We start from the raw sequence: 23,906 nt of genomic DNA, 5'->3' as shown, positions 1-23,906 counted from the left end.
ATGCAGCCACAAGGACTTTCCCTATCTTTTCCTTGTTTGTGCTTTTTCTAAAAAGAGAAGTGTGCACTTTGCAATTCAACATTCTGTATCTTTCAATCTGAAAGACTCTACTGGATCCTCAGGGCATATAAAGCATTCTTACCTGTGATATCAATGCCAAGCCGTACACCCTGGTGAGTGTTCATGCTCCCCACTCTCACTAACTATGAATTATTCACAAATTATTTTCATGGATATCCAATTTCAAATATGGCAATTCTATTGTGTGTGTGGTTTTGTATTCTCACAGTGGACTCACATCTTGATTTGAATTCCCAGACTAAGGGACGTACCCCTTCGCTTCACAAAAAAGAGGTATATGATCTATGGCATTGTCAATACGTTAAAGAATGGGGCTTTACCTTTTTCTCACCTTGGCATAACTAATACTCATGAATAGATCTGTTTGTGGTAGATAAATGGTTGCTACAACAGATAACCTCTTCCCCTATTTCTGACATAATTTGGGTGTACCATGCAGTCATTATCATCATTCCCTTGTGTTCCTTTGATGTTGTAACACTAAGGTTTTCCAAACTCCTTGTAACACTACTATGCTTTCTCAGCATCTTGAAGACTATTTCCATACCAATACGCCTTCATTGGCAGATGCAGAGAGCCCACAGCATGCCCCCTTTCACTTCAGACTGCTCGCAGAGTGACCACAGCGTGCCCCCTTTCAATGCAAAATGACCACAGTGTGCCCCCTTTCAATGCAGAGCGCCCACAGCGTGCCCCCTTTCAATGCAGAGAGCCCACAGCGTGCCCCCTTTCAATGCAGAGCACCCACAGCGTGCCCCCTTTCAATGCAGAGAGCCCACAGCATGCCCCCTTTCATTGCAGAGCGCCCACAGCGTGCCCCCTTTCAATGCAGAGTGCCCACAGCGTGCCCCCTTTCAATGCAGAGAGCCCACAGCATGCCCCCTTACAATGCAGAGCGCTCACAGCATGCCCCCTTTCAATGCAGAGAGCCGACAGCATGCCCGCTTTTAATGCAGAGAGCCCACAGCGTGCCCCCTTTCATTGCAGAGCACCCACAAAGTGCCCCCTTACAACGCAGAGCGCTCACAGCATGCCCCCTTTCAATGCAGAGCGCCCACAGCGTGCCCCCTTACAAAGCAGAGAGCCCACAGCGTGCCCCCTTACAATACAGAGCGCCCACAGCGTGCCCCCTTTCATTGCAGAGTGCCCACAACGTGCCCCCTTACAATGCAGAGCACTCACAGCGTGCCCCCTTTCAATGCAGAGTGCCCACAGCGTGCCCCCTTACAATGCAGAGCGCCCACAGCATGCCCCCTTATAATGCAGAGCACCCACTGCGTGCCCCCTTACAATGCAGAGTGCTCACAGCGTGCCCCCTTTCAATGCAGAGCACCCACAGCATGCCCCCTTACAATGTAAAGTGCGCACAGCGTGCCCCCGTTCATTGCAGAGCACCCACAGCGTGCCCCCTTTCATTGCAGAGCGCCCACAGCGTGCCCCTTACAATGCAGAGCGCCCACAGCATGCCCCCTTATAATGCAGAGCGCCCACAGCGTGCCCCCTTACAATGCAGAGCGCTCACAGCGTGCCCCCTTTCAATGCAGAGCACCCACATCATGCCCCCTTACAATGTAGAGTGCCCACAGCGTGCCCCCTTTCATTGCAGAGCACCCACAGCATGCCCCCTTTCATTGCAGAGTGCCCACAGCGTGCCCCCTTTCATTGCAGAGCGCCCACAGCGTTCCCCCTTTCATTGCAGAGCGCCCACAGCATGCCCCCTTTCATTGCAGAGCGCCCATAGCGTGCCCCCTTACAATGCAGAGTGCCCACAGCGTGCCCCCTTTCATTGCAGAGTGCCCACAGCGTGCCCCCTTTCATTGCATTGCTCTGCGCCCCGGGTCCACCCTTTTCTGAAGAAGAATGTAATTGTAGGCTGCGCTGTGTAGGGCGGAGGCAGCAGGGGCAGGCACAGGCACTACTAGTACATTCCCCATACACTGGACTACAGCACAGCCCTTACTCGCCATCCTCATAATTCCACTCGCAAAATGCGAGCAGGCGAGTGGAATTTTTGAGGGCTGTATATATATATATATATATATATATATATATATATATATACTGTATATATATATATATATTTTGTAGATCTTTTGATAGTGTGATTGTGTACATAGAGATTTATGGCACCTTAAGACACTAGGCACTTGTTCCACATATATATATATATATATATATATATTTAATTATTTATCCACTTCTAGATATTTTTAATTTGTTTGATTTGAGCAGCGCTGATACACATATATAATAAGTAGTGTAATTGTAATTTCCCCTCTCCTCTATGACCGCGGCTGGCGCTGGCGATACTGGAGAGAGAGAGGAGAAGGAGACTCTGTGAGGAGAGGCGAGCGGCAGAGCACAGTGCGCCAGGCCCAGGAGGGCAGAGCATGCGACCAGCCGACCACCATTGCCACTTTGCCAGACAGTGGCCGGCGGCCATATCCATTTTATTATAAAAAATAATCCAGGAGTTTCCAGGGCAGCAGGAAGTCCACCACCAGTCCACCACCGCACACAGACAGCCAGCCCAGAAGAGAGAGGGGCCCCAGCACAGACAGACAGGCCTGGAGGAGGAGGACGGAGCTAGACGGACCCCAATGTGCCTGCCTGGGCAGGCCACACCACCACCACCAGCCAGCCAGGCAGCAGCAGCAGCACAGCAGGTACCAAAAAAACAAAAAACAAAATACGGTTACTCACAGACTCAGTCACAGTCAGGACTCCACCACCACCAGTGTGCCACACCGCCACCACCACCAGTGTGCCACACCGCCGCCACCACCACCAGTGGGCCACACCGCCACCACCAGTGTGCCAAACCACCAGCAGCCAGCCACTCCAGGCAGCAGGTACCAAAAAACAAAACAAAAAAATAACAAAATACAGTTATTCACACAGTCAGGAGGACTCAGACCCCCCACAGTGTGCCACACTGCCAACACTATTAAAGATCTTATAGAACGTAATTGCATTATAGAATAGTAAAAAAAAAGTCAGTTACTTTGCAGAGTAACTAATTACTTTTTCAATGTGGTAACTGAGTCACTAACTCAATTACTTTTTGGGAGTAGTAATTTGTAACTGTAACTAATTACTTTTTTAAAATAAGATGACCAACACTGCTCAACACATACAAGAGTTTTTAGTCCAAATGTATTTCTCAAAATAACCACATTTCTTATTAATTGCAGGATTCATCATGTCATGAATAGTTGCTAACCTTACAGGTGGGGTGATCTTTTCTATTGGGGGTGTTTGGTATGCAAATTTCTAAATAAGTACGCTACTTACAGTTTTTTTTTTTAAACAATTCTCTGGTTACAATATATTAATTACATACATATACAGGTGCATCTCAAAAAATTAGAATATCATCAAAAAGTTATTTTATTTCAGCAATTGAATTCAAAAAGTGAAACTCATTTATTGATTCATTACACACAGAGTAATATATTTCAAGCATTCCTTCCTTTTAATTTTAATGATTATGGCTTACAGCTAGTAAAAACCCAAAATGTAGTATCTCAGAAAATTAGAATATTACATAATACCAATAAAAAAATGATTTTTTTAATACAGAAAGGTTGGCTTACTGAAAAGTATGTCCATGTACAATATAGTATGCACTCAAATCTTGGTCAGGGCTCCTTTTTCATGAAATACTGCATCAATGCGGCTATTCGTAGAGGTGATTAGCCTGTGGCACTTCTGAGGTGTTATAGAAAACCAGGTTGCTTTGATGGCTTTCTTCAGCTCGTCTGCATTGTTGGGTCTGGTGTCTCTCCTCTTCCTCCTGACAATACCCCACAGATTCTCTATGGGGTTTAGGTCAGGTGAATTTTCTGCCCAATCAAGAACAGTGATACCATGATCATGAACCACTTGTCAACCGCCCGCTGCATAAAAACTGCGGCAGGCTGGCTCGGCTGCGTGAATCGACGTATGGGTACGTCAGTTTGCAGGAGTGGTTCTTGGGGTGAAAGTGTGCACCCCTAGCGGCCTGCTCACCTCCACTAGGCAGTGGGGATGTCGATCCATGGGACCGGTGGCCGCGATTGCCGCTGGGCACCCGCGGTCGCTCCCTGCTGAGAGAGAAGGACGCTCATCTGTTTTAAACAGAGCTGACCGTTTTTCTCTCTGAAATGATCACAGAGCACCTGTGATCCTTCTATACAGTTAGAAAACACTCCCCTAGGCTCACAATTAATCCTTTGATCACCCCTAGGTTAACCCCTTCTCTGCCAGTGTCATTATTACAGTAACAATGCATATTTTTAGCACTGATTACTGTAGTAATGTCACCGCCCCCCCCCCCCCCCGATTGTGTCAAAGGGTCCGATCTGTCCGCTGCAATGTCGCAGTCCCGCTAAAAATTACAGATCCCCGCCATTACTAGTAAAAATAAATAAATAAATACAAATGACATAAATCTTTCCCCTAGTTTGTAGACGTGATAATTTTTGCGCAAACCAATCAATATACACTTGTTGGGATTTTTTTTACCAAAAATGTGTAGCAGAATACATATTGGCCTAAAATAATGAAAAAATTAGATTTTTTTATTTTTGCTTATTGGGAATGTTATATAGTAGAAAGTAAAAATATTGTTTTTTTTTTTCAGAATTGTTGCTGTTTTTTTATTTATGGTGCGAAAAATGAAAATCGCAGAAGTGATAAGTAACACCAAAAGAAAGCTCTATTTGTAGGAAAAAAAAGGACATCAATTTTATTTGGGTACATCGTCGCACCACCGTGCAATTGTCAGTTAAAGTAACGCAGTGCTGTATCACCAAAAACTGCCTGGTCATTAAGGGGGTGAAACCTTCCGGTCCTTAAGTGGTTAAAGTCTCCTGAAGAAACCATAGGCTGACGAAACATGTAGAGCGGAAATTACTGCATCTGTACCATAATCGTATTATTACTGTATTATGACTTAATATGTGAAAGATTGCTTTTAATCTAATGTCCTAACAAAATGTTATTTTTAAATATCAATTTGTCTTTTTGGCAATTTAAAATCCCATTTCCCTACTCATTCAAAATTTTGACTATTAAGGGACGTGTTGCCTTTGACTTTCCGACACCAAGCAACTGCTTTATTTTATACCTTTAAAGGTGTTTTGAGTCAATTAGCTGATTAGAGTGTGATACCATGAGCCTAAAATATTGAACTTTTTTCATAATATTCAAATTTTCCGAGATACTGAATTTTGGGTTTTCACTAGCTTTAAGCCATAATCATCAACATTAAAAGAAAGAAATGCTTGAAATATATCACTCTGTGTTTAATGAATCTATATACTATATGAGTTTGACTTTTTGATTTGAATTACTGAAATAAATTAACTGTTTGATGATATTCAATTTTTTTAGATGCACTTATACTGTATATAATGAGCCTTTATTTATCAATTTGGCTCCAATTATCCACTTGATCTCCAGAAGATTTACCCTCTTCATGATCAGGCCATTTTTGCGATATGAAACTTCATTTATTTAACTGACAACTGCGTGGTTGTGTGACACTGTACCCAAAAAACAAAGGTATGCTTTTTTCCCCCACAAAAAGAGCTTTCTTTTAGTGGTATTTGATCACCTCTGCACTTTTTATTTTTTTGTGCTTTAAACAAAAAATGACTGACAATTTTGAAAAAAAAATCAGCTGTCACCCTGTAGCAGTATAACTGCTATAGGGTAAATGGAAAGTCGTTAAATTAAAGTGTATCTATATCCCCCTCATTACTTTTTCTGCCCCATTTTTTCACTATCAGGTTATTTATTATAATATTTGTTTTTTGGACTTTATTAGAAATATCCCTTTCAGACTCCCTGCACCATAAGAACAATCATAGCGGCTGTTCAGCCACTTGATCGTTCTTACAGGCGGTGGGAGGGGACCTCCCTGCTGCCCTCTGGTGCTTCTATCAGCTGGCCCGTGTGATTGGTGAGCCGGAGAAGGAATCCGCCAGCGGCGGAAGCACACCATAAAGACTGTCAAGGACCAAATGGTCCCCGGCAGTCTCTATGACTCTCAGAGGCCCAGGCGCAATGTTTTGACATCACGCACGGCCTGGTAGTTGTCAATACTGCCGTGATCTTGGCTGGATAACTGAGATTGTTTTTGTTTTTTTTTCATTTCAGTCTTTCTAGCTTGTAGGAGAGATCTGAGGTCTTATTGACCCCAGATCTCTCCATAAAGAGGACCTGTCAAGCACGATTCCTATTGCAAGGGATGTTAACATTCCTTGTAATAGGAATAAAAGTGATTTAAAAACAAAAAAAGAAAGTGTAAAAATGTAAAAAAAAGTAAAATAAAATAAAGTTAACAATAAAGAAAAAAAAAAAACCTGAGTAAGTTGCGGCCACATAAAAACAGCGTTTAATCCATACATGTGAGGTATCGCAGCGAATGTTAGAGCAAGAACAATAATTCTAGGCCAAGACTTCCACTGTAGCTCTAAACTGGTAACCTGTAAAAAATGTTAAAACGTTGCCTATGGAGATTTTTAAGTACCGAAGTTTGGCTTCATTCCAAAAGTGTGCGCAAATTTAAAGCGTGACATGTTAGATATCTATCTACTCAGTGTAACATCATCTTTCTCAAAACAAATTTCTGCCCAAATACTGTGTGAGATAAAAAGTTGCAATGACCGCCATTTTATTCCCTAGGGTCTCTGCTAAAAAAGAAAAAAAAAAGAATATGTATATATATATATATATATATATATATATATATATATATATATATATATAATGTGTGGGTGTTCTGAGTAATTTTCTAGCAAAAAAATGATAATGTTTACATGTAGGAGCGGAGTGCCGGGTATGGAAGTGGTTAAATTCATTCATCCTTTATATCATTCTTCTCTCTTTTTTTTTCTCCTATTTTATATATATATATATAATCATGCATACATACAAAATCTAGTGACATGCATAGAATCTTGGAAGATATAATGTTTAATTATCTGAAACATATATTTTATTTGTTTCTTTTTTTTATTTGTAGTCCTATGTCTGATTTGTGCAAACAATTATATTGTTGTCCCCTTTAAATTTGATACACAGTGGTAAGCGCATTCCCTATATACAGTAACTGTGTTTGTATCATCAATGGTCAGCTTGACTAAAGAGCATGACTGTCTACCAAGTCCACAGTGCAGGTGCTCTGAAACGCGTCACTTTATGACCAGTGACATCACCACACCTCACGCCGCGATACTTGAGTACTCCAGCCCTTGCTCTCAGATCCTTCCATCTTTTGGCTGACTTCTTGGAATCGAGTGAAATGTCCAGCGTCTGGAGACAGCGTACCGGGTGATTCATATGGATGACAGCTTACGATAGGATGTTATCTCGATGTGCCCTTTATCAACCAACCATTGTGATTTGTCATTTGTCTTATCCTGATCAAATTTGGTACTTACATCTTCTACACTTAGAGACTCCTCTCTCTCGTTTTCTCCATAGTTTGTGTTGGAATCTGCTTCAGGTCCTATTCAGAGGTTGCCACCTGTGGATGAAGTTTTTGTCCTCATTTATTAGTTTGGATGGACTCTAATGCCCCTCCTGCTTTTTATATACTCATGTTGTGAATCTGGGGTAATTCCCAGGAGCAGTTATTGTATTTGATTGCAATTGATGTTTTATGTAACAACATTGTGTAGGTGTGTTTCATGAGTTCACCAGCCTTCTACCTCTATTGTCAAATTATTATCCCTCCAGGACCTGTTCAAGTCACTCTTCCTCAACTGCTGGAGCCTGCAGTATACAGGAAATCTTTAAATCCAAGCCTCATACAAGCCACAGGACTCTAGGCAAGATGGCGCTGACATGAGTGGCAGGACAAGGTCAGTGAGGGATCACAGTCAACCTCAGATGAGCTGGTAAGAGACGCTGAGATACCAGACTATCTGCTCACTCTGAGAGATATGACCACGATAGCTGCTGATATTAACCACTTACCGCATACTGACGTATGCGAGCACCCAGCCGACACGTCCGCCGGCTGGATGGAGTCCCGATGAATGCCGGAAACGGCATAGATCGGATCTCCGATGACGTAACCCGGAGGCGGCGTCCATGACATCACTTCCGGGTTACTGTGCTGCAAAAGGCGGCAAATTTAAAAAAACGACTGTATGCAAAAATGCCGTTTTCGGCGTTTTGCATACATGGAAGTGTAGTGGAGGGGTCTAGGGTCTTTTAGACCCTCGATCCCTCCATAAAGTGTACCTGTCACTACATATTGGTGTCACAAGGGATGTTTACATTGCTTGTGACAGCAATAAAAGTGATCAGATTTTTTTTAAAAAAAAAACCTGTAATAAAGTTAAAAAAAAGGAAAAAAAAATAGGAAAAAAAAAAAAAAATTTAGCCGCCCCCGTCACCGTTAGCTCGCGCACAAGAAGAAACGTATACGCAAGTCGAGCCGCGAATGAAATCGCTGTTCAAACCACACATGTGAGGTATTGCCGCAATCGCCAGAGCGTGAGCAATAATGAAAACAAAAGAGCTACACTCTAACTCTAAACTGGTAATCGTTAAATAAATTGAAAGTGTCGCCGATTGAGATCTCTATTGACCGTAGTTTGTCGCCATCCCACGGGGGGCGCAATTTTAAACCGTAACATGTTGGGTGTCTATTTACTTGGCGTGACATCATCTTTCACAATATACAAAAAAAAATGGGCTAACTTTACTGTTTAGTATTTTTTAAATGCAGTGAAATATGATTTTTCAATTTTTTTCCAAAAAATGGCGTTTTAAAGACCGCTGCGCAAATACCGTGTGACAAAAAATTTTGCAATGACCGACATTTTATTCTCCAGAGTCTTTGCTAAAAATATATATATATATATATAATGTTTGGGAGTTCTAAGTAGTTTTCTAGGAAAAAATACTGGTTTTAACTTGTAAACAAAAAGTGTCCGAAATAGGTAGGGCTGGGGCTTAAGTGGTTTTAAAAACACTTTTTCATCCACCATAACTGACCTAAAGGCTGACCTGCTGGCATTATCTGAGAAAATGGGTACTATTGAAAAGGCAGATGGCCAGCGGGACAGAGCTATAATGTGACTAGAGTTTGCCACAGAATCCCACTCTACTCATTTGATTGTTATAAATAGGCATTTTTAGGATCTGGACAATAGGAGCAGGCAACAGAACATCAAGGTGAGGGGCATGCCTGAATCTGTTAATCCAGACCAAATTGACGTGGCACTGCAATCTGTCTTTAACAACTTACTATAGAGGCCCATGGATTTCTCTATAGAGTTTGTGTGAGTACATAGAGCCGTGAGGTCAAAACTACCTGACTCTGCTCCACCCAGAAACATTATTTGCTGCCTATAGAGCTTTGAATTGAAGAAGGAAATCCTTGCAAAGGCACGTCAGAATGATCTTATCGTGTTTAATGACTGCATTGAAAAACAGAAGGACCATGCACCACCTACTAGAATTGTTTAGGGAGCATGGCATTACTTACAAGTGGCACTTTTCTTTCATGCTTATGGCTATTTACAATGGGAAACAGTTTCTCTTATGGATGCTGGGTGAGCTGCCCTTCTTTTATGTAAGCAAATATTGCAGTGCTATTGGTGTAATCAAATACAAAAGCATAAAATAAATCTCTAACAAACAAAAAATTTATAAAAGTGCATGCAACAGTGATGAGTGGATAATTCACAGGATGAAGTGTCCTTCTATGAGATATCAAATCCAGATGCAGGTAATTGACAATCTCAAAGTGTATAAATAAAAGTGTACTGCGCTATGGATAAATAAATGTTTTTAACCCAAATGCTGCTGCTCAAAAACTAGGTAAACCAAAATTCTCAATATAAAGTGCCAATACACAGCGCAAAAAGGTATGTGATATAACAACACAAAACTGACAAATAATCACAAGTAATTATAAATAATCATAAAGTGCAACGTGCAAACCATGTGCAAAAATTGCTGAAGAAAAAATGTATATATATGGGATACCCCTTGTCAGGGTATCGTAATAATAAGAATGTGAAATAGTTCTACGTGATAGTCTAATAAATATATATATATATAGTGCTATCAGCAAGTGTCCAAAGAAATCCAAAAGTGCTTAGGTGCCAGGAAAAAAGTGCAAAATCATGCCAGCAATCCAGTGCAGTGGGATGTGCCAATCCTCCCCCTTTGGATGTTCAACTTACCGGACTCAAATGACCCCTGGGCTGCATAGCTAAAAGGGTCAAAAGGAGCTTGTGTCCCAGTAAGGAACCTGATGGAAAATCCTTGGAGGTCTGGTATCTGTAGTTCCCAATGGATATAATAGCCCGGTGTGCATATATATAAAGGGAAAAACTCACAATAGTGTAACTCTGTAATGTAACTTTTATTTATATTGCACATAGAGTGACACTCACATTTTGTAGAATAAAATCAGGCTTGTAGTTAATAAGGAGCGGATCTGGTATAACTTCCTGGCCGCGGCGTGCGCTCGGGATGTGTCCTTGGTCCCGGCGTGCGTTCCACCGCAACCGGAAGTGACGTAGCGGTGACCGTAAGCCGGAAATTGCGTTGACGCGTTTCGCCCTCCTCTTTGGGCATTATCAAAGACGTATTTCCGGTTTGCGGCAAGGGAGGTGGTATATATACATCCTCCGCTAATTAATTCATTCAGTCCCTTTCACTTCCTGTTCCTGTTGGGTGCACTGAGCTTCATATACACCCAACAGGAAGTCCCAAACCGCCATATCAAATAATATACAATATGAACATAAAAACCAATGAATAATTATTCAATCCTAAAAATCTATCCCAAAACGCTTTGCAAAGCACCAAGGCAATCATTGTGGGACAATTACTTAATGGAAAATCTTAATAAAATTTTATTTTACATCACATGGACTTTGACGTTGTTTTAAAGCAGAAAGTAAAAACTATTGCTTTTATTTTTTCAATTTTTTAAAAATTTTAATAATAAAAAATGAAAAAAATCCAGTGATCAAATACTACCAAATAAATTAAAAATAATATACATTTGATTTGGGTATAGCATTTCATGACTGTGAAGCCCCCCCGGCCGGCTCCCATTGTGATTGTACACAGCAGGAGCCTGTCAGCAAGTCCCCGCCAATGATTCACGGGCAAGACGTGCTGATCGACTGTGTACATTTACAGCCGAGAGCGCTGTGTTGAAATTCAATACAGAGCTCTGTACACAGGGATGGATCTGTCAGTTTGTTATCCCTGAAAGCAGGGATGACAATTTGAGAGATCATTAGGAAAAGAAGCACACTGCACACTGTACACACATTACAGATAGTTAGGCACATATTTAACCCCCTGATCCCCCTACGTAGATGTGAACCCCTTCCCAGTCAGTGTCATTAGTGCAGTGACACTGTATGAATTTAGCACTGATCACTGTAATAATGGCACCGGTGATATCAGTGGCATTAGGTCAGTTCCCCACAGCATAATTTAGTGTCAGCTAGTACATCGCAATATTGGAGTCCTGTTATAAGTCGTTGATCGCTGCCATTAGTAGTAAGAAAAGAAAAATTTCAGAGTAAATACCATAGTTTGTATGCTCTATAACTCTCACGCAAACCAATCAATACTGACTTATTGGGATTTTTTTTATTAAAAACATGTAGCAGAATACATTTTGGCCAAAATGTGTAAAGAAATGTGATTATTATTATTTTATTATTAATATTTTATTGGCATTGTTTTACAGCAGAAAGTAAAAAATATTGTTTTTTTTCCCAGAATTTTTGGTCTTTTTTCGTTTATATTGCAAAATATAAAAAATACAGTGGTGATCAAATACCACTAAAAGAAAGTTATATTTGTGTGAAAAAATGATATATACATTTCTTGGGTACACCGTGTCATGACCACACAATCGGCATTTAAAGTAGCGCAGTGTCAAATGGCAAAAAATGCCCTGGTTATGAAGGGGGTAAAATCTTCCAGTGCTGAAGTGGATAATGTCCCAATGCACCACCACCACCACAACCACCACCACAAAACAATAGATGTCTGGACATCTTCTGTTTGTACACAAAGCATTAAGCGCCGGTTCACACTGCACTAGAGATTCAGTAAACTATTCAAATATGGCAGTTTGTTCAGCAGTCCTCTGAACTGGGAAACTCATGTTCAACCTATCCTGAAGCTTATCCCTGTTGCCATGAGGTACTTTCCATAGTCCTAGCCACTGCACTACATATATTATTTTCGATATTATGCATTCCTGACTCCTGCATTGTATGTGGTGTGTTGTATTTTACATACTCCTGACAGCAGTACTTTGTAAGCTGTGCTGTAAATGACATATTCCTGGACCATGGTTTACTGTCCTAATAGTTGTTGAATAATAGTTTGCCCTAAGTGTTTTATTTGCTGTTTATAGTAGAATTATATACACCTGTGCTGCAGTTTGCAGGCCTAACTAGAGCAATTGTCCCTTTAAGCCAATGTTCTCACACTTATTTTTACTGTTGAATATAGACTGGATGGGTTCTCCATGTCCAGGTGTCTCCCTTTCATAAGTTCTTGATTTGATTTCACAGCAGTAGCAGACTCAGTAAGAATCAAATATACTTTTGGCTGACCAGCTGGCAAGCACTGAAACTCAGGTAACTGCTTTGGCCTAGGCCACTGAGGCTGAGGTTAATGCTTTGGCATTAACAGGCTACAGACAGAGACAAATAGGACTCAACACAAATGCCTGTGCTAATTGGAAGTCAAAGGCTTGATGTTACCCAGCCCATTGCCCGGATTATAAAGGTTCATGGTCAGATTAAGGAGCGAGCCCAAGCGCTAACCAGTCAACCATTACAGATATTTGGACCTAAAGGTTGTTTATACATCCATCAAAGGGAACTGGCTGCTACTACTCCAAATGACAGCTCAATATCTGTTCTTGGGTCAGAAGATGCCACTACATGTCACATTATAGTGCTCAGGCACACAGCTGGTCACATTCCCTATGTTCTCAGCTGCATAACAGCTGGGGGAAGAGCAGCAACAGTACACTGAGCTACCCAGTTAAAGGCTCTGCAGGGAGGGTGTGTCAGGACAAGTCTGATCATTGGATCAGAGCAGGCCAAGTTCCCAGCACAGCTATCTTCCATATCTTTATATGTGCGGACTGCATTGTCGAGTAACGTAGGAGCAGAATATTCTGGATAAGAAGCCGAGGAGAGGTCTGATCCACCCATTTAAAGGGATCACAGGCTTTGGGGGTCCTTGTGACCTGCCATAATCAGGTAAGAGGCAACGTGTGGCACACCCCAGCACCTGGAGCACTATAGATCTAAACAATCAAGTTTACACAAGCACTCCTTTGTTGCATGAATTGCTCAGGAATACCAAATATATTAGACACTTTAATCACATTTTTTAGAGCACTGTAAATCTAATGTTGATATAATTTAAAGGTATATATCACTTGTGATTTAATTTATTTGTGGATGCACTATGAAGCACTTTTCCTGATTTGCAATAATCTTTGCACAAGTAAAGGTTAGCACTTGCACCTTAATTTACTAAGTTGATGCACTAGTAAGCACTTTGATTTGCAATAATTTTTTTTTTTTTTTGCACCAAGTACAGTACAGCACGTGCACTTTTACTATAATATTGATTATATAATTTTATTGGATTTTTATGAAAATAATTTAGTATTTGTATTTAGCACTATAAAAGATTACCAGCGCCTTTTTACCAATTATATACATCAACAGAAGTGGTGCAGGAGTTGCCAACCTGAACTTTAGGTGTTTCTGCCAAAAAGCACAATAAGCCACGGCCTACAAAGGATGACAGCCCAAGACAGTGTAAAGGTCTTCTTATGTATGCACAGATCTGTTTCCCTCAGTTGACTGTTTTTGTAAATAGCTGTGCTGCTTATTACAGAATTAATCAACTATATCACTTCCTTTCTCTGGGTTGTTCGGTTGGAAACCCCATAAGTTGGAAGTGAAGAATAGAGAGATAAAGTCTGAGATACATGTCCTGAGATACATGTCCTGTCCAATGAAAAGCTGTTTCCGAATCCAGACCAAAGCAAATGCTTCTTTGTTTAATAGTTTACTACTGTTTTGAATGGCCTTATAAATATTTTTAGACTGGTGACAGAGGTATATCTGTTCTCTTGGTGTTGTCTTGCACATGCACTATACCAAAGTAATATGGTGTGTGTGTATGTGTGTAGTGGGAACCTTGCTGCATGTTAGTAGCTGAACCTGTTTATTGCAATAGAGTTCATATGCAGCACTTTTTAGTCATTCAAGTTCCCCATTTTAGTTAACCCTCTACCTTCTGGTCTGGGATTCTATAGCTAGTTGTAGTTTAGGGCTCAATAACCAGCATAGGCCACAGTCAGAAAATTCATCCTATGGCCACTTGGTAGTTAGAGGTCTGATTGCCTGACAGATTTGAAGCAACTAAGAATTAAGATTCAGAGTTGGTAGGGTGGCTTTGACTTCCAGTGCCACAGAACAGTAAAAAGCTGCATTCCAGGCTGGTTGCACAACAGCTGGAGGGTCTCCTTATTATCCCAGATCCTGTCACAAATCAGGTCTCCAACACTAAGATGGGCACAGCATCAGAATTATCCTTGTGGAGGATGTCTTGGCTAAATCTTCAGCTTTGAGATCTCTAACAATCAAGAGGCCATCTTCCTTAGCATCCATTCCAAAACTAGCTTAACAACCTGTAAAGCAACAAAGAGAAAGCTCTAAGAGACTTGAAGAAAGGCCAAAATGTTGCCTCACTTTTGTAGTCCACACTTGGGAAGCTGGGGCAGAATACTTGGATGTGTTCAGTGTTGGTGGTGTAGTGAGTGGAGTCAAATTACTACTAAGGGCTCTCTGTCTGAAAAGCATATGGAGTGTGGCCTTGTACAACCGTTATCCATATGCGCATGCCTGAATCTGGTTGCAGATCCTGACATGCCAGGCTATGTGGTAAAGTTACATTAAGCAGATGAAGTGTGCATGCACCTCCTAGACTCAGGGAGTCTGGGTACCCCAATCCATACCAAACTCATCGACCCTGAACAATTGACCTTGTGCTAGATAGGAGTTGTGGCTGTGCACAGTGACTGTAAAAAAGTGTTCTGCAGTGCTGTAAATCTTTAAACCCAGCAACAAGGACTTGATAGAACTTCGCCAACTGAGACTCCCCTCCCATGATCGATTCCACCGGAAGTGGTCGGCATATCTCCATACCACGGGCTCTCCTGCTTCACCCCCCTCACTGATATTACCCCCCCTTGACATTCCTTTGAGTTCTGGAGCGTCGGGCTCCTGCACGTCAACAACTGGATAAGGGCTTAGATGAGAGTCTTTATGTTTTATGCTTAGTCTTTGAAATGATCATACTGGGTCTCCATGCTCTACTCTCTTTGCTTACGGATATTCCACTCTGACACATCAGCTACTAATACTACGGTGTCGCTCTGCAAAATCCCCTCCCCCCTTTTCTTTCTCTTCCTCCCCCCCTCCCCCCCACCTTCTTTAGCTTTGTCTCTATTTTCTACCCCTTTCTTCATTTGCCTGTTGTTGGTTTTTCCGTGCTTGATTATTCTCCCAAATGGGAACATTATACGGTTTAAAATGTGAAATGAAGTGTCGATGCCCACCTCTCGCATTCTAATTAGGGGCAATCGTTCTGTTTAAATGTTCAGCCTTGCATGTAACTGTGCTTCCCTGTTTCAAATGTTATGAATGTATTGTTAATCGACCTTCAATAAAATATTATATTAAAAAAACCCAGCAACAAAACTGTCTACCATTAGGTAGCTTTGTCTCCATTACTGTTGCAAACTGTTGCAAATAGGAATGAGCTCAAGGTTCAATCTGAACATGGGTCCAGACTGGCCTTTACCTTTTCAGGCATTGGAACGATTGGCTGAATGTTTATCCATTCAGTGGGTGCCGAACGTCATGTAAAATAACAGTATTACCTCTGATATTATTTTTGTATTTTCCCTATTGTCTAGTTTTTAGTCCTGTTGAAGGGGGGAGTGCTGAGCCCTAAAACACATTGGATATTGCAAAATACAATTGTTTAAAATACTTTACAAGATGGTGTGGTTCCTCCATCCTTTCAAAACTTTATTAAAGTAAAACTCCACTCTCTCATTCAACATTGACTGTTTCTAAATATTATGCTGCTAGCATTAGTAAATGGATAGGAAAGTATATACTATTTGCTTGTTTTAAACTTTTTTCTTACGTTTCTTCAGTTACTTCCCGGTTTCCATTCCTAGGCAAATTATGTCATACATCCCAGGAGTCTTCAGTAAGGAAATAGGGGAGAAGGGGCTTTCTCAGCTAAGCATACCCTCTCCTGCTTTCATGCCTGAGCTAAGGGCATGTGAATTCCAGGACATAAAATCTACATGAATCATCTGCCCTTACACAAGATGGCCACATCCAGAAATGCTAAGGGGTGTTTTTCAAAGGAATTTCTAAACAGAATAAAGCATGGAGACATGTATGGATAGGTGAGTTTGCTTGGAAGAATAAAAATGATTAAAATAACATTTTTGGATTGTGGCATTTAGATAAAGTGTAGTTCCACTTTAAACTCCCCCTGGGGTTTTCCCCTGGAAATGGTTGTTGAGGACACCAGCAAGTGTGGGCACTAGTCCTTAGTAACCAGTAACAGCACTTACATTCCTGGCCAATGTAGGCAAAAGGGAAGGGAATAGTTTAATTTAAAAATAAAAGAAAAAAAATGTGTGTAGGTTTGACTAAAAGTCCATACTAGACCCTAAATCCGAGTATGCAGCCTGGATTACCAGGAAACGGGGGTCGAGCATGTGGCTCCTCTTCTAATTCATATTAGGCCACATATCCTCAACAAGTGGTGTAACATGTTGATTAGGAAAAGGGCCTGTTCCCCACATCTCTGGCCTGTGGGCTTATTGGAAATTGGAGGCCTGCTTTAACAACAGGGGGGCACTCAGATACCTCACCTCCTTTGTGAATGAGCATGGGGTACATACAGCCCCTTTGGGTCCAGGACAGAGTCATGGACGGTGTTTACCTTCTACCTAGATTGTGGGGTTTTATGAGACAAGCTGGTGGTAGTTGGTGTGCAGGGCTTGCCTTTTCAGAGCAATAAAACACACAGGACATGCACCTTTTTTTACATAAACTGCATATATACACTATAAAATATAATAACTATCAGCGCAAACAAACAAGGTACAAATATCCCTAAAAATGCACGCTGAACACTCAAGATAAATCACTCTTATCCCAACACTGTAAAAATTTCATATAGAGTGCAGCGCATAATAAATCAATAAGGGAATAGTCCAGAAAGTTCCAGAGGATCCCACACAGGAGGTGGAGCCGCCCGGAAGCTGCGATCCTTGCAGCGGCACCGCTCATGCCATCCCTGAGGTGCTTTCCATGCTGAGTTTTCTACTACAATATGTGAGTGTTATTTTATTGATTTATATTAAACTAGGTATTAAACGGAGAGCATTCAGATGTTGTCCTTTTATTCATATCACATTTAACTGATGAACGGGATTGAGTCTGGATTCTGTGAGGAGGTTTCCCTGCATATAATTTGGCTGCCTGGATCCTTTGTGGAGAGTCCCCCTGTATATGTCCTGGTTACATGGATATACCTTTTGGCACCACCTGTTAAGCGTTTATTGAGTCATTTCAGGTGAGCGCGCTGTATACCTCACTGGTGGAGGGGCTTGGCCAATCATCTATTTATGCACTTTATCGATCCTCTGGGACTTTCTGGACTATTTTCTTATTAAATGCATATATACACTGCCTGGCCAAGCAAAAAGTCGCCACCTGGAATTAACTAAGCAACTAACTAAACTAAGCATGCAGTAACAATCCTATTGGATAGTTATTGCATGTGCCCAAAGAATGAGGTCAGCTGACTACCTGAAAATACTGAATGAGATATCATTTTCACACATGGATTGGCCACCAGAGCGTCCAGAACTTAAACCCATTGATAATCTTTGGGATGTGCTGGAGAAGGCTTTGCGCAGTGGTCTGACTCTCCCATCATCAATACAAGATCTTGGTGAAAAATGAATGCAACACTGGATGAAAAATAATCTTGTGACATTGCATAAGCTTATTGAAACAATGCCACAGCGAATGCGTGCGGTAATCAAGGCCAACTAAGTATTAGAGTGTGTGACCTTTTTTTTGGTGGCGACTTTTTTTTTGGCCAGGCAGTATATTTTCTTCATGCTCTATAGACCACACCCTGGTCTATAGGCTGTTCTTAAATACTTCCTTGCTCCATGCATCCAAGTTTTAAGATCACATTGCATTAACTCATCTTCAGACATTATTGGGTACAATACCATGGTTTCACCACCGTGTACTTGTAGTGTTTCACTCTCAACACAGGATATTGCATTTTCAGCCAGCATTAACCCATTATTCACACTCCACAGCAGCAAATCTTTCTTGGAAGTGGATCTCCTCACCGGACTTGCCACCAATTCACCAGCATTAGACATATACTCAGTCTATTTTACATTATTTTTCAGAAACAGTCTTACCTCTCCATCTGGCATTTCTCAAGGTGTATCTCCCCACGCAGCCACAGGATGAAACCACAAACACCCTGATAGGTGTCACAGACTTTCAGACACCCCAGACCTTTTTGTGGGATGATGATCCACCTCTTTTTTTTTGGCCAGGCAGTGTAAATATGTAGTATGTCTTGTGGTGACAGACATGCTGAAAGAAATGCTAGAATCATGGAGTGTACAGCCAGTGTATACCTTGCCACCCTCTCCTGGATCAGGAGAACTTGTACCATGGAGTCCTGCCAACTGGAGCTGAATATTACAGGCTGTACTGGCAGAGATAGCCAATTTTCGAGTTATATGATGCAATGTTTGGTATTGATGTGTTTTTTTATAATAAACTGTATTGAATTTTCCAGTCATAAAAATACAGAGTTGAAGGATACAGATAAGTGAGATCAGGATAACTCCACAACTATTTAGGTCACCATAACATTATAGAAATACCTTGTCATATTTTAATACAACAGGTTATAACAAGCAATAACATGTTAAAACAATTTATAATGAACTGAGGAGTAGGTCTGGAATAAGAGGTCAGCAATAAAAGTGGAGACTCCCTCCTTCCACCACAGCCTGCACAATAGAATTGCAGGTATCGTGTGAGGAAGAAGTATAGGGGGGAGAAGGGTTCAGAAGGCAACCCGTGGAGATGGAAAACAAGACTCCTAATTACCAATAGCTGTGGGGGGGGGGGGGGCAAATTAAATGAAACTCTGTGTTTTGGAGACATTGATGACCTGCAAGTGTAAAGAGGGAGGAGGGGGGGGGGCTTAAATTTCATAAAGGGGAGTGAATGTCCCAGCCAACACTATCCAGTGGTGATCCATGGCCTCAGGAGGGGAGATGGTTTACATGAAAAGACCAATTGTCAGTGCATCACAAAACATAGTTGTATAATGGCTATTGGCAGAAAATTTAAATAACAATACCACAACATTAGGGAGGGGTACAAAAAACAAAAGACAGGGAAACCACAGGTCAGTACCAGAAACCAACAAACCAGAAACAATATGCATACGTTTACTGTGTAAAGCATGGTAGCATCAAATGGAACAGCTTCTGGATGTAGTTAGAATTTTCAGATGATAGTAGGAATTGAGTTGATAGTAGATCACTTCAGGATGAGTGACGTGGCGCGTGGGCACCTTGAAGGCAGGTATAGACAGGTAGCTGATGTGATCAGTCACTGGCAACATTTTTGTGATATATTGGGACCTTTTTAGTCTGAAAACAGTTTGTGGTCCCCCGATGGGACAAGTCTGCATCCAGTTTCTCCTTACAAAGCAGGCTCATGGAATCTTGTTTGACATCTTAGATTGTAGGATGGCAAAGGCCTTGTCTGGTACCTGTGTGGAGCCTAACACTTTTTGATATGAGACCCACTGCTACTGTGTTTGCTTTGTGTACATATCAGCAGGGCCACCATCAGGGGGGTACAGGCAGTACTGATGTAAGGGGCCCGAGCCTCTAGAGGGGCCCGGCGGGCACTGCTTCCCTTACACTTTAAAAAAAAAAAATTTCCGAACTTTACAGGACCGCCACCCGCACCCGCCCCCCTTCCCCCGCCATGGGGGGGGGGGATATGAGATAATACTGTTTGTAAGGGGCCCGAGCCTCTGGATGGCCCGGCGAGGATGGAAAAAGACGGGGGTGGATGCAGCGGTGCTCCGTGACTGCCCTGGCTTTGAGTGTGAGTCGGAAGCTGCTGCGTCTGTGTCATTGAGCTGAGAGCTCACATCGGGCTCTTTGCTGCCACCTCTGGCTACTTCCTGCATTTGCACTCCTCGTCAGTATCCTGGACTGCAGCTCCTCTCTGTGTCACAGACACATGGGGGAAACAAGAGCGGGGGATGGGAAGACCACCTTACAAGTAAGGGCTATGTACAACTGAAAAGGGGGTGGTTGTGTACATGTGTGTCTCTGTATGTACATGTGTGTGTACACATATCTGTGACTGTGTGTGTCTGTGTGTGTGTACATGGGGGTGGGTGTCTGTTAGTGTACATGTCTGTGTGTGTATATATCTGTGTGTGTATATATCTGTGAGTGTACATGTCTGTGTGTGTATATGTCTGTGTGTGTATATATCTGTGTGTATATATCTGTGAGTGTACATGTCTGTGTGTGTATATGTCTGTGTGTGTATATATCTGTGTGTGTATATATCTGTGAGTGTACATGTCTGTGTGTGTGTATATATCTGTGTGTGTATATATCTGTGTGTGTACATATCTGTGAGTGTACATGTCTGTGTGTGTATATATCTGTGTGTGTATATATCTGTGAGTGTACATGTCTGTGTGTGTATATGTCTGTGTGTGTATATATCTGTGTGTGTATATATCTGTGAGTGTACATGTCTGTGTGTGTATATATCTGTGTGTGTATATGTCTGTGTGTGTATATATCTGTGTGTGTATATATCTGTGAGTGTACATGTCTGTGTGTGTATATATCTGTGTGTGTATATATCTGTGTGTGTATATATCTGTGAGTGTACATGTCTGTGTGTGTATATATCTGTGTGTGTATATATCTGTGAGTGTACATGTCTGTGTGTGTATATGTCTGTGTGTGTATATATCTGTGTGTGTATATATCTGTGAGTGTACATGTCTGTGTGTGTGTATATATCTGTGTGTGTATATATCTGTGTGTGTATATATATCTGTGTGTGTATATGTCTGTGTGTGTGTGTATATATCTGTGTGTGTATATATCTGTGTGTGTATATATCTGTGAGTGTACATGTCTGTGTGTGTATATATCTGTGTGTATATATCTGTGAGTGTACATGTCTGTGTGTGTATATATCTGTGTGTGTATATATCTGTGTGTGTATATGTCTGTGTGTGTATATATCTGTGTGTGTATATATCTGTGTGTGTATATATCTGTGAGTGTACATGTCTGTGTGTGTACATGTCTGTGTGTGTATATGTCTGTGTGTGTATATATCTGTGTGTGTATATATCTGTGTGTGTATATATCTGTGAGTGTACATGTCTGTGTGTGTATATATCTGTGAGTGTACATGTCTGTGTGTGTATATATCTGTGTGTGTATATATCTGTGTGTGTACATATCTGTGTGTGTATATATCTGTGTGTGTACATATCTGTGTGTGTATATATCTGTGTGTGTATATGTCTGTGAGTGTACATGTCTGTGAGTGTACATGTCTGTGTGTGTACATGTCTGTGTGTGTACATATCTGTGTGTGTACATGTGTGTGTGTGTGCATATGACTGTGTGTGCGTGTGTTTACATGTCTGTGTGTGTGTATATATCTTTGAGTGTACATGTGTGTGTACACGTGACTGTGTGTGCGTGTGCGTACATGTCTGTGTGTGTATATATCTGTGAGTGTACATGTGTGTGTACACGTGACTGTGTGTGTGTGTACGTGTCTGTACATGTGTGTGTGAAATATATACACATGTGAGGGGGGCTGATAGCGTAAACGTGTGAGGGGGGCTGAGAGCGTAAACGTGTGAGGGGGGCTGAGTGCATACACATGTGAGGGGGGGCTGAGTGCATACACATGTGAGGGGGGGGCTGAGTGTGTACAGCTGCTGAATTTGGATATTTTTGGACAAAATATAATTCCTTACTGTTAAATCTTGATAGCACTGATGACTTGGAATAGAATTTTCATTTTCATATATTACACTGTAAGTGTTAAAATAAAAGTGTGCACTGAAAAGTGTGCACTGAAGGGCTCACTGTTATGGCTAGTGGGTGGATTTGGTGGGATGGCCCATGGGCAGGTCCTGCTGAATGTTGGTGGTCAGGCGGGGGGGGGGGGCCCAGGCCTGAAGCTGTGTAAGGGGCCCCACAATTTCTGATGGCTGCCCTGCATATCAGAGACCAAATATAGAAAGGGGTCAGAAAAGCCAAGCCCTTGAAGGACTACCAGGTGAAACTAACATGGTTGCATCGTGGGGTATTATGGCAATGTCGCTGTCAGGGTTGGCTCTAACATGTTCGAGAACAGTGAGGACCTTTCGTATGTTAGATGATGTAGAATGACCTTGAGTGAAACCTGCCTAGAAAGGATGTATAAGAGTGGGCATAATGATGGCTAGTCTACTGTAGAGATGTCCCGAACTGTTCGCCGGTGAACAGTTCCCGGCGAACTTCGCATGTTCACGTTCGCCGCTGCGGGCGAACATATGCAATGTTCGGTCCGCCTCCTATACATCATCATTGAGGCAAACTTTGACCCTGAATCTCACAGTCAGCAGACACATTCCAGGCCAATCAGCATACCTCCCTCCCACACCCTCCCACCTCCTATAAATAAGCAAGGGCAGCATCCATCTTAGATCATTTCTGTGTTACTGAGAGCAGCGAAAGTGCTGCTGCTGCTGCTGTTATAGCTAGGGACAGTTAGTCAGTGTTCCCGGTCTTGTTAGCCAGTGTTCTTGGTACACTCCTGCTGTAAGGACAGCACCCCAAAAAGCCCTTCCTAGGGCTGGTATTTGAGGGGTTTTTTGGATATATATATATATATATATATATATATATATCTATTGTCCCCAAAAAGCCCTTTTGAGGGCTGGTATTTGTGTATTTTTTTTGTTCTGTGATATATATATATATATATATATATATATATATATATATATATATATATTGTCCCCAAAAGCCCTTTTGAGGGCTGGTATTTGAGTATTTATATATATATATATATATATATATATATATATATATATATATATATATCTATTGTGCACTGCAGTTACCTGCCCGCTGTGTGTGAGAGGCCACAGACCCACCACAGACTGTACTGTTTGCACACCACACTCATTTCGGGTGGCACAGGCACAGTACCTTGCATTTTAAAAAATATTTTTTCTTTTCCTCTGTCATAATTGCAGTGAGTGCTGTGTCAGGTCCACAGAGTGTACTGTACCCACTGCAGTGCACTGCCCACCACTGATATATATACGGTGGCACAGCATCTTGTTGCAAATTGAAAAAAAAAATACCCACAGCAGTGCACTGCCCACCACTGATATATACGGTGGCAGGCATGACTTTTTTTGGATTAGTGTCTGGGGGGGGGGTCTAAAAAGTGTACCTGTGAAGTTTCAGCTCTGTAGCATGTCCAGAACCAGAAAAAAAAGATCATATAGGTGTAAAAAGGGTTCCCACCATCCCTGCTCTACTGAAAAATTATCTTTTTTTCTGGTTCTGGACATGCTACAGAGCTGAAACTTCACAGGTA

Source organism: Pelophylax lessonae, assembly GCF_965119305.1.
Source record: "Pelophylax lessonae genome assembly, chromosome: 8".
In the NCBI taxonomy this organism is placed as follows: Eukaryota; Metazoa; Chordata; class Amphibia; order Anura; family Ranidae; genus Pelophylax; species Pelophylax lessonae.
Note: the sequence above shows the minus strand (reverse complement) of the source record.